Here is a 9,539-nt window from a genome sequence, read left to right on the forward strand (position 1 = left end):
TGACTCACCAAAGTCACACAGCTAATATGGAGGTAGAGGAGAAACCCGTGGGGCTAGGGGCGGGGTGGCTTCCCAGAGGAGGCTCCTGGCCTTCACGCTGCCCAGAGAGGAGCGGCGGGAGGGGTTGGAGGAGGGGTCAGGGGTCAGGCAGGAGGCAGAGTGGGTCAGGCAGGAGGCTCAGCCCAGAGGAGGCAGGGACGGCCTGCGGTGCTGAGGAGGCCCTGGGTCCAAATCCATGCACTGGGTGGCTTGGGCAAGCCTGTTTGCTCCTCTGAGCCTCAGTTTCCTCTTTGGTAAAATGGGGCCAGAACTGCCGCCTCGCAGGGATGCTGTGGGGACCAGACACAGCTATTCACCTGGCACTGGGCAAGGGCTCAACTATGTGTTCAAGGAACGGATGACAATGGAAGGAATCCTCAGGGCTGGGCCACTGGGCTCACTGTTCCTGTAGGATCCGGGTGGTATCTGACTCTCCACTCCGAAGGGGTGGGAAGGGGGGCACAACCTGCCTCTTCTCTAATTCCTAGATGGAACCCTCCCAGCTCTACCAGCTTTCCAGGCTGTGTGACCTCAGACAAATCACTTCACCTCTCTGAACTTCTGGATCTTCCTTTTGATAATAAGTCGAGGCTTTCACAGGGCTCTGAAAGAGGAGTTCCTCACTGGAAAGACTAAGGGCTTATGCGGGGAGGGTGGTTCAGTTCCACCTGCCCAAGCAGAGACAGTAGTGTCTGGCATGACCCCGTCTTGAGGCCTCAGTTTCTTCATCTGCCAAATGAAGTTTTTTTTGTTTTTGTTTTTTTGTTTTTGCGGTACGCAGGCCTCTCACTGTTGTGGCCTCTCCCGTTGCTCCGGACGTGCAGGCTCAGCAGCCATGGCTCACGGGCCCAGCCGCTCCACGGCATGTGGGATCTTCCTGGACCGGGGCACGAACCCGTGTCCCCTGCATCAGCAGGCAGACTCTCAACCACTGCGCCACCAGGGAAGCCTTTTTTTTTTTTTTTTTGCCATGCTGCGTGGCTTACAGGATCTTAGTTCCCCGACCAGGGATCGAACCCGCACCCCCTACAATGGAAGCGCAGAGTCCTAACCACTGGACCGCCAGGGAATTCCCCAAATGAAGATTTTTTATGATGGTCTGTCTCCCTCCCAGCCCTGCTGGGGATGGCCAGAGGCGATTGAGGAAAGTGCTTTGTAAACTGTAAAGTGTGGCACCCTTGGGAGTGATGACTATCACCGTACTCCCTTAGAGGCAAAAAGAATCCTATGACTTGCCATCTAAGGCAGAATGTGCTAGAGCCATGAGGGAGGGCAGAGAATGGGCAAGGCAGGTGCAGAGGAGGGGAGCATGGAAAGTATGGACTTGGGTTGGGGCAGAGAGGATGGTCAGCAAAAGCTTTCGGGAGGCAGAGGCATCTTAGCTATGATGCGTGTGGAGAGGGAGGGCACATCAGGCAGCAGGACCCACAGGGTAAAGCATGGACGCTGGGAAACCCGGGGCCAGCAGGAAGGCAGCTGATGGTTCAGAAAGGCTAACAGGTCCCCTGAGTGAAAGGGAAGTGTGGGAGGTGACAGGGTGAAGCAGAGGGAAGAGCTCGGCCCAGACCACCAGCACCTCCAGGGGCCCTTGCTGGGGACCTTCCCCAAACCACAAGAGCAGTAACAGCCCCTGCCTCCAGGCCACGTGGGCAAAGACGCAAAGCACCCAGTGCTCAAATGGCAGCCAGCTTCAGAGAGATGGACCCATTCAGTGAGGGGGCCTTGAATGCCAGGGCTCAGGGCACTGGGAGGCCTTGACAAGCCACAGGAGGGCAAGGGCTGAGGCGGGAGGTGGGCTCAGAGAGGCTGGCTGGAGCTGGCGGCTTCCAGCAGGTCCAGCCACCAAATTTGTCTGTCTCTAGTTAACCGCCCCCCCAAGCCCCACCCCATAGGACTAGCCTGGACACAGGCGTCCAGTCTCAGCCCTAGCGTTCCTGGATCAATTGACCTGCAGAGACCCAGAATTCCCGCCTCGTCAGGGAATTACCTTCATAATCACAGACACTCAGAAATCGTAAACACTTATTGTGTGGGGGCCCTGCGCCAGAGCAGACACAAATTCACTCACCTGACCCTCACGCCACCTTGTCAAAGCTGTACTGGCATTGTCGTCCCCACTTCAGAGATGGGGAGACTCAGGCTCAGAGCAACCAGTTTCCCACAATCACACATAGCAAACAAGTGGCAGAGCCAGGACTCGAACCAGAACCAATTCGTTCCAAAGGTCTGGCTACTTCCACTCCCTTTAGTCCGTGAGCATCCATGGAGCACCCATTATGTGCCAATCCTGGAAGCCGGGGGATCCCTGCAAGATCCCAGTCCTCCAGATCTGAGTGGAGATCCACCAGCCAGAGGTGGAAGCCCAGAAAGTCAGGATCACCTGCCCTCCCAGAAACACATCCACCCTCTACCCAGGGAAAGAGCTCAGCCAAGCTGAGCGCACACCCTGTGGGACTCAGATGCCTCACATCAACCGGAAGCCAGAAGTCTGGGCTCACATCTCACTCCGCTGGGTGATTGTGGCCCCAGCCCTTGGCCTCTCCGAGCCTCATTTCCCTCTTCTGTGTAATAGAAACAAAAATTCCACCCACCCCAGGGATGGGACAAAGAATAGAATAAGTCACCTTGCTATGACCTGGCCGGAGAGGGCACAAGTGAGGACCTCGACATCAGACAGAGTAAAAGTCAAGGCCACAAATTTGGGTAAAGCAGCGGGAGAAAAGATAATCAGACCTTGACAGGGAGGCTGAGCTTCCCGACACCACCCTAACCCCAACTTCCATCCCCCCGCCGGGAGACCACCTGTGCCGGCCTCACAGCCCAGCAGGTCTGAGGACTCCAAGGACCCATCCCCACAGTCTCTCAACAGCCCCCCACAGCCCCGCTGACATCGCCAGGCTCACACGTCATCAAAGAGGACTCAGCCGGGCCAGCCCCCTGCAGAACCCCGGCTAGGATCCCTGTCGCAGAGCCTCAGGAGGGAAGATCCCATGCCGGACACATGAAGAAACTGAAGACCAGAGGAGGAAAGGACCTGGGCAAGATCACCTGGCTTCTTCTCCTCTCTTGCTTCTCATTTTATTCTGGAACTTCTCTGGGTAGTTTCAAGGGGAGGGGAGGTACTGGGGTTCAGGTTGGAGGGGAAGTCACTTGCTCAAGGTCCCACAGAAAGGGGTAGGGAAATCAGGGTTCTGGCTTCCACCTCTGGGATCTTCCCCCATCATCTACTCCTTGACTCAGCCCCCCATCCCCTGCACTGTATTGTGGGAAGGAGCAGGCTGGCTGGGTGGGGAGAGCACTGGATGAAAAGATAGGAGATGTGCATTTTTCTCCCTGCTTGGACAATATGTCCTGGGTCTTTCTGGCCTCAATTCCATCTGTGAAAAGAGAAGGTCAGAATAGATCAGGAATGACAAACTCATGGCACACATACAGTGCTGTCTAATCCTCTGCCTGGGGCAGACATTACTAATCTATCAGAGCACTCTTTCCCATGAAGCCAAGACTGGATCTCAGAAGGTTTTTCAACACAGCAATCTAGGTCTGGGTTAGGCCTAACCCTAATCCGAACCCTAACCTTAACCCTAACCCTAACCCTAACCCTGGGCCATCCCTAGACTGGGTAATATGTGAGTCCCCGCAAGGGAGGGGAAGGGGGAAAGAAAGACGTAACATTTACTGGGCATCCAATAGTTTCAAGCTGCTGGGAGACACTTTCTGATTTAATCCTCACAAGGGAGGTGTGCAGAAGCTGAGGTTCAGAGAGGCTGAGTGATTTGCCTTTGGACAGACAGCTGGGAACAGGGCCTTGAACACAGGGGAGGTACCTACTGGGTCACCCACCCCAGGAACAGTGATGCAGAGCCAGCTACCAGGTGACAGCATAAGGTACAGCTTCACTCCATCCTCCTTTTGGCCGTACTAAGTGCAACCTCCATGCCCATTTTGCAGCTTCAGAAACTGAGTCACAGGAAGGGGGTGTCAGCTGCCAGAAAGCAATGGACTCGAGCAGGTGTCTGGCTGTTCCCCACCCCTATCTATAGAGCTAATGTGTCCTAAACGCTTTACTTCAGTCCCCTTGGGATATCCTGGGAGCCATGACTCATACTACCCCCACTTCATAGATGAGGAAACTGAGATGCCCCCAAAGGAAGGGGCCCCCACCCCTCTAGGGGCTCGAGTGGAAACCAGAGTGGTTTACCATGGAGATAAGGTGGTAGGAGCAATGGAGGGGAAGTAAAGGGCTGAGGAAACCCAAAGGGAGATAGAGGCTCAGGGGCCACACAACTCAGGCAGGAAATGAGGCTCCGGTCAAAAAGCCCAGGGCAGGGGGGTGGAGGCCTTTGAAGGGGCTGTAAGGCCTGCAGAGACACGGGAGGCCCAGCCCTGGACTAGGAGCCCAGAGTCCCACAGCCTAGGTGCGGCCCTGTCACTTGGCAACTGGGAGACCCTAACAAGTGTCTTCCCCTCTGGGTCTTAGAATTTACATGTGGAAAATGGGGCTAATCTCACCAAAGGCAAGCTTTCAAGAAGTTGGGATGGGCTACACCAGCAGAACTCTCCCAGCTCAGCCTCCTCACACACAGAGGGCAAGGCAGGACTCAAGTCACCCAGTATACAGGTGGCCTTGGCCGCCAGCATCCTTTCCTAGACCAGCACCTTCAGAATCAGTGGGAATCATCTACTCAAAGCCTTCACCGGACAGCTGGGGAGGCCAGACCTATTGGATGAACTGACCTGCCCAGTGTCACACCATACAAGGCAGGTCCCATTTCCTGAGCACCTGCTGGCTCCAGGCACTGGGCATATGGCCCTCCTTTAACCCTCACCTGATAGGAAGATATTTACTGTTCCCATTTGCAAGACAAGGAAGCTAAGTCTCAGAAAGATAGAATGAATGACCCAAAGACACACAGCAGGCGGGCACGGTCAGACCTTGAATGCAAGCCTGTCTGAGTCCTGAGCCCTTACCCTAGCTTTGTCTCCATCTCCCCAGCTGACCCCTCCCTGCTCCCCACCTCACTCCCAGTCTCCAGCCACCCTACGTGGCACTGCCCCAACCCCTGGCTCTCACCCTCTCCTGCCTTCCAGCTACCGAGCTCCTACTCTGCTTTCAAAGCCCAGCCTCAAATGCCTCCTCCTCTTGATATCTGACCTAGGCCCTCACAGAATACCTGGAGTCCAGCCCACAGATTTTTTCCACCAAGTGCCTTGGTCACCTCTGCACCCCTGGTCCCCAACATGGGGCTGTTAACACCGGGGACACCAATCAGCCCCCTGTGGGAAGATGAAGGCCAAGCTCCGCCTCAAGGCCCATATGGCCCCACATGGCTCAGTCCTGCTGACAACAACACCCCCTCACTCACCTCTCACCCACTCCCCTTAATTTTCTACGCTCTAGACTCACAGGCTTTCTCATTGTTTCTCCATAACAGCACACGCTTCCCCACCTCAGGACATTTGCATGTGGAGTTCCCTCTGCCCGGTAAGCCCTACCCCTAGCTCCATGCCTGGACAACTCCTCCACGCTTCCTCCGAGATTCCTCTGCACCCCACACCTCTCCCTCTGAGCCCTTATCACATCTGTGATTATATATTGATTTATTTGGCAACCTGTTTGCTACTTGGCTCACCCTCTAGACTTAAATTTCTGGGCAGCCAGGGACCTGTTCACAATTCCCCAGCAAGGACGCACCCAGGCTGACCGCTCCCCACAACCCCAGGGTCCCTGGGGCACATCTGAGCTGAAGGGAAGAAATAGCGCTCCGCCCCTTCTTCATTGAGGGAACTGCTGCCCGCTCCTGTCACCACCTCCTGGAAGCCTCCTGAGGCCTCCTACAGCTCCCACTGCTAACCCATCACCACACTGCTCAGCCCAAGTTCAAAGCCCCTAGAACATTGTAGGCGCTCAATACAGGGCCATGGATGCTTGTATCTCGGCAGGTTTGGGGAAACGGGGTCAGTTGAGGACCAGGGGATGGGCGGTCTGTCAACAGGCCACTGAGCCATCTCCTCCCTGGCTTCTGGGGCTTTGGGGGAGCTAGACAAGCCCCCCTCCCCACCCCGCCAACCCAGGTTGTGACTCAGGTCACAATCAGGGAAGAAGCCAAAGCAGGAACTAGCTATGAGCTGGGGATATTTCATGCTGTGGCAAGAAGCTAGGGGAGGAGAGGAGAGAGCTGGGGGGCCTTCCTGGGAGAGGTGAGCCTTAAGCTAAGCCTTAAAGAGCAAGAGCAGACAAGCAGCTCTTAGAGGAAAGGGCACTCCCAGCGGGGATACCTTCAGGATCAAAGGCCCAGTGGCCGCACAGGAGGGCCTAGGCAGGCAGTCAGCTGAAAGAGGTGACACACTGTAAATCATTCCCCTGGGTGGAAAGACCACATCACCACATCACCAAAAGGGCCTCGTGGCTTCCACCCAATCACTCACTCATCAGTAGAGTCTTTTCCAACACTGCCTCGTGCCTGGTCCCATACTGGGCAACCCTAGTTCCCCCACCACTGGAAGGATGCAAGGGCAGCCAGACCAGGGACTCTGAGGTCTAGGCTTTCATTCCAGCTTCAAACTGTGTGGTTTGGTCAAGTCACTTCCCCTCTCTGAGCCTCAGTTTCTTCACCAGCAAAATGGAGATACACAAGAGTCCCTGCCTCATAGGAGGTGCTCAGTAGATGTTAGCAGCTGTCATTATCATGGGCCCATTTTATACTTAACAAAACTGAGGCCAGAGGGAGTAGTGAGTTGTCTCAGGTCACACAGCTGCTGGGTGGCAAGACTGTGCCGGGGCTGTTTCTTTCTCGAGGGTTAGGAGGTGGCTTTTGGGGCACCAATCCACCCCCCTAGGACCAGCCATCTCACCTCCCCCCCATCTTTTTTAGGTAATTCATCCAGTGAAGTGCTCATTTATTGAACACCTACCACATGCTAAGCCCCTCCCTGCAGAAGTGCCTACAGTCTTCCCCTGAGGATCCCCACTGCACACATGTGGACTCAGAGGGGTGGTCCCTTGGCCCAGGTCACCCAGTGAGACGAGAAGCCTAGGTCTTGTCTCCCCAGTCAGGGGGCCAAGATGAGGGTCAGCAACAGGACCAGCCTGGTCCATTCTTGGAATCGTCTGGTCTCAGCTGCACTATGGCTGGGCCTGGACTCACCCCAGGTGACCCAGAGAGCACTGTCCCAATTGGACAGAGTCCCTGAAGCCCGGGAAGCTTCACCCAGGGCCACGCACGGGCTCCGTCCACTCTCAAGTCTGCCTGAAGGCCCCAGAGGCTGAACTGCTACCCCACAGGTGAACCCCTTCTGTTCACCCCATCCTTCCACCAGCCCAGTAAGCCCAGCCAGACCCACAGCGGTGCCTGATGAGGACCCCTAGCTCAGAGAGGGCAGGCAGTTGTTTGAGGACACACAGCAGGGCAAGTAAGTGGTGGCCCCTGTCAGGACTCAAACCCACCACCAAGCCCAGCCCAGGCGGACAAATGGACCCAGCCTGGTGGCGAAATCCCAAAACTTTTGCCAACTTCTGAGCAGACAGGCAGCTGGGCCTGTCGAGAGGCGAGGCTGGGGGCTGTGGGCAGCACGGACCAAGCACAGTTTGGCCAGTCCCTTCCAGGCCGGCAGCACCAGGCCCTACCCGAGGCCCCACGAGGACAGGCAGATCCTGGTGCCCCGGCCCGGCACCCCCAACCCGGCGCCCCCAGGCCCACCCTGCCCGCCCTCTCTCCACCCCCCATCCAGGGCTGGGGGCGCCAGGCCGGGCAGCCGCGGCCAGAGGCGGCGCCGACTGGCTCAGATTTCAGATTTGGCCTAGACCTGGCCCGGGGGCTCAGGCCCGGCTCGCTGCTTGCTCTCAGGGGGCCCGTAGAGGGACGGTGAGACGGAGGGGGTCCCCGCGCGGACCGGACCCCTACGCACCCCCCACCCAGCCCCCTCCCCCCGCGGCATCACAACAAAAGGCCGCGCCAGACAAGTCCCGGTGCGCCCGCCCTGCGCTCCCGGATCGCTGCTCGGCCCGGGGGGGGTAGGGGTTGGAGGGGGGGCCAGGAGCCCCCGCGGCCCGGCGATCCGACGCCAGGGTGGTCCCCGGGCGGGGGCTCCCTCACGCGGGCCAGGACTGGGGGCCGGCGGAGGGCCGGGGGGCGCTCACCTGGGCCGGCGGGCAGGCGGACGCACCGGCAGACAGACGCACCGGAGGACCGACCGCCGGACGGCCAGGGGTTCGGGCACACGGCGGCCTGGCCGCTCCGGCTCCCAGGCCGGAATGGATTCCGGGCCGGGAGAGACAGATCGAGAGAGAAAGGGAGGAGGAGGAGGAGGAGGCGGCGGCCTGGGGAGGAGAAGAGGAGGGAGGGAGCGCGCGAGCAGGGAGGAGGGGCCCGGCAAGCCGCCGGGAGGAGGAGGAAGGAGGAAGCGCGCCGGGACAGTTCCCCGCCGGTGACCTGGGAGAGACCCGTGCGCGGCCTCCCCACGCCAAGGGTCCCGGCGGGCCGGGGAATGGGGGGCGGAGGCACCGGGCACAGAAGCCCCGCCCCCACCCCGCCCTGAGAGCGCTCCCTACCCTTCGGGGCACCCATCAGCCCTCAAGACAAAATGCCCTCCCTAACTCCCCCCCAGCCCACCCACCCCATTTACCCCAAATCTACCTCTCCCGAAATTATTAGTAATAATCAACAGCAGCACTGATGGAGCGCTCACTTCTTGCCAGGTGCCAGGCTAAGCGGTTCAGGTCAATTTTAGGATCTATTCCTACCAACCAACTGGGCTGGGCGGGCCAACGATTATCCCCATTTTACAGATGAAGAAACTGAGGCACAGAGAAAGGAGTCATCTGACAAGAACCAGACCTTAGACCCTGGCCTTGACCTGAGTTTCGCAAAGTGGGGACTGAAGCAGGAAGGACGGTGTGGTAAAGAGCAACGTTTATCTAAATACATATGCATTCATTTTAATGTGCATCAGAAAGAAGAAAAGTAACTAAGGCAGCCCGTCTGAAGTCAGCAGGTTCCAGATACTCCTGCTTAGGAGGGGGCTGAAGCAGGTATTTAGTGGCAATTACACTTCCAAGTAGATAAAGAGGCTGAGTACATCTGGACACAGGAGGCAGGGAGTGCAGCAGAGAAAGGAGGAGACATTGAGGAAATGCTGGTTTAGCCACAAAACCTCCCCGCACCACTATCTGACCCCTCCCCCCACTCCCACCATCTCCGGACCCAGGCTGCCCTACTGGGGCTGGGTGCCCCACCCTTGGCTTTTCACATGTCTCCCTGGAATTATGGCACAGGGGAAGGTGAGCCTGAATCCAGCTTTAAATGCCACCATCTGCCTCTACTTTCCTTCTCTGAAAGTTCTCTCATATCACAGATGGGAAAGTAAGGCCCAGTCGGGCCAAATGGTACCAGCCTGGGCTTCTCCTGAAAGGAGCTGGGAGGGGAACCCTAGAATATGGGAGGCAAAGACCTCAGGGTACAATATAGTATCCAAGAGACCAGGAATGAGCACGGCCTTAA

At 57.5% G+C, this 9,539-nt stretch overlaps 1 protein-coding gene across 2 annotated transcripts in view; it reads right to left on the minus strand.

Annotated features, from left to right (window-relative positions):
- Window positions 1-8,519, minus strand: part of SRC (SRC proto-oncogene, non-receptor tyrosine kinase) — a 57,790-nt gene extending 49,271 nt beyond the window's left edge. For both annotated transcript variants that reach the window (XM_082645824.1, XM_082645823.1), the window contains exon 1: window positions 8,180-8,519. The gene's annotated coding sequence lies outside the window, so the exon portion shown is untranslated. The remainder of the gene's footprint in view (window positions 1-8,179) is intronic.
- Window positions 8,520-9,539: the final 1,020 nt, after the last annotated feature.

Source organism: Mesoplodon mirus (genome assembly GCF_964341445.2).
Source record: "Mesoplodon mirus genome assembly, chromosome: 15".
Lineage (NCBI taxonomy): Eukaryota > Metazoa > Chordata > Mammalia > Artiodactyla > Ziphiidae > Mesoplodon > Mesoplodon mirus.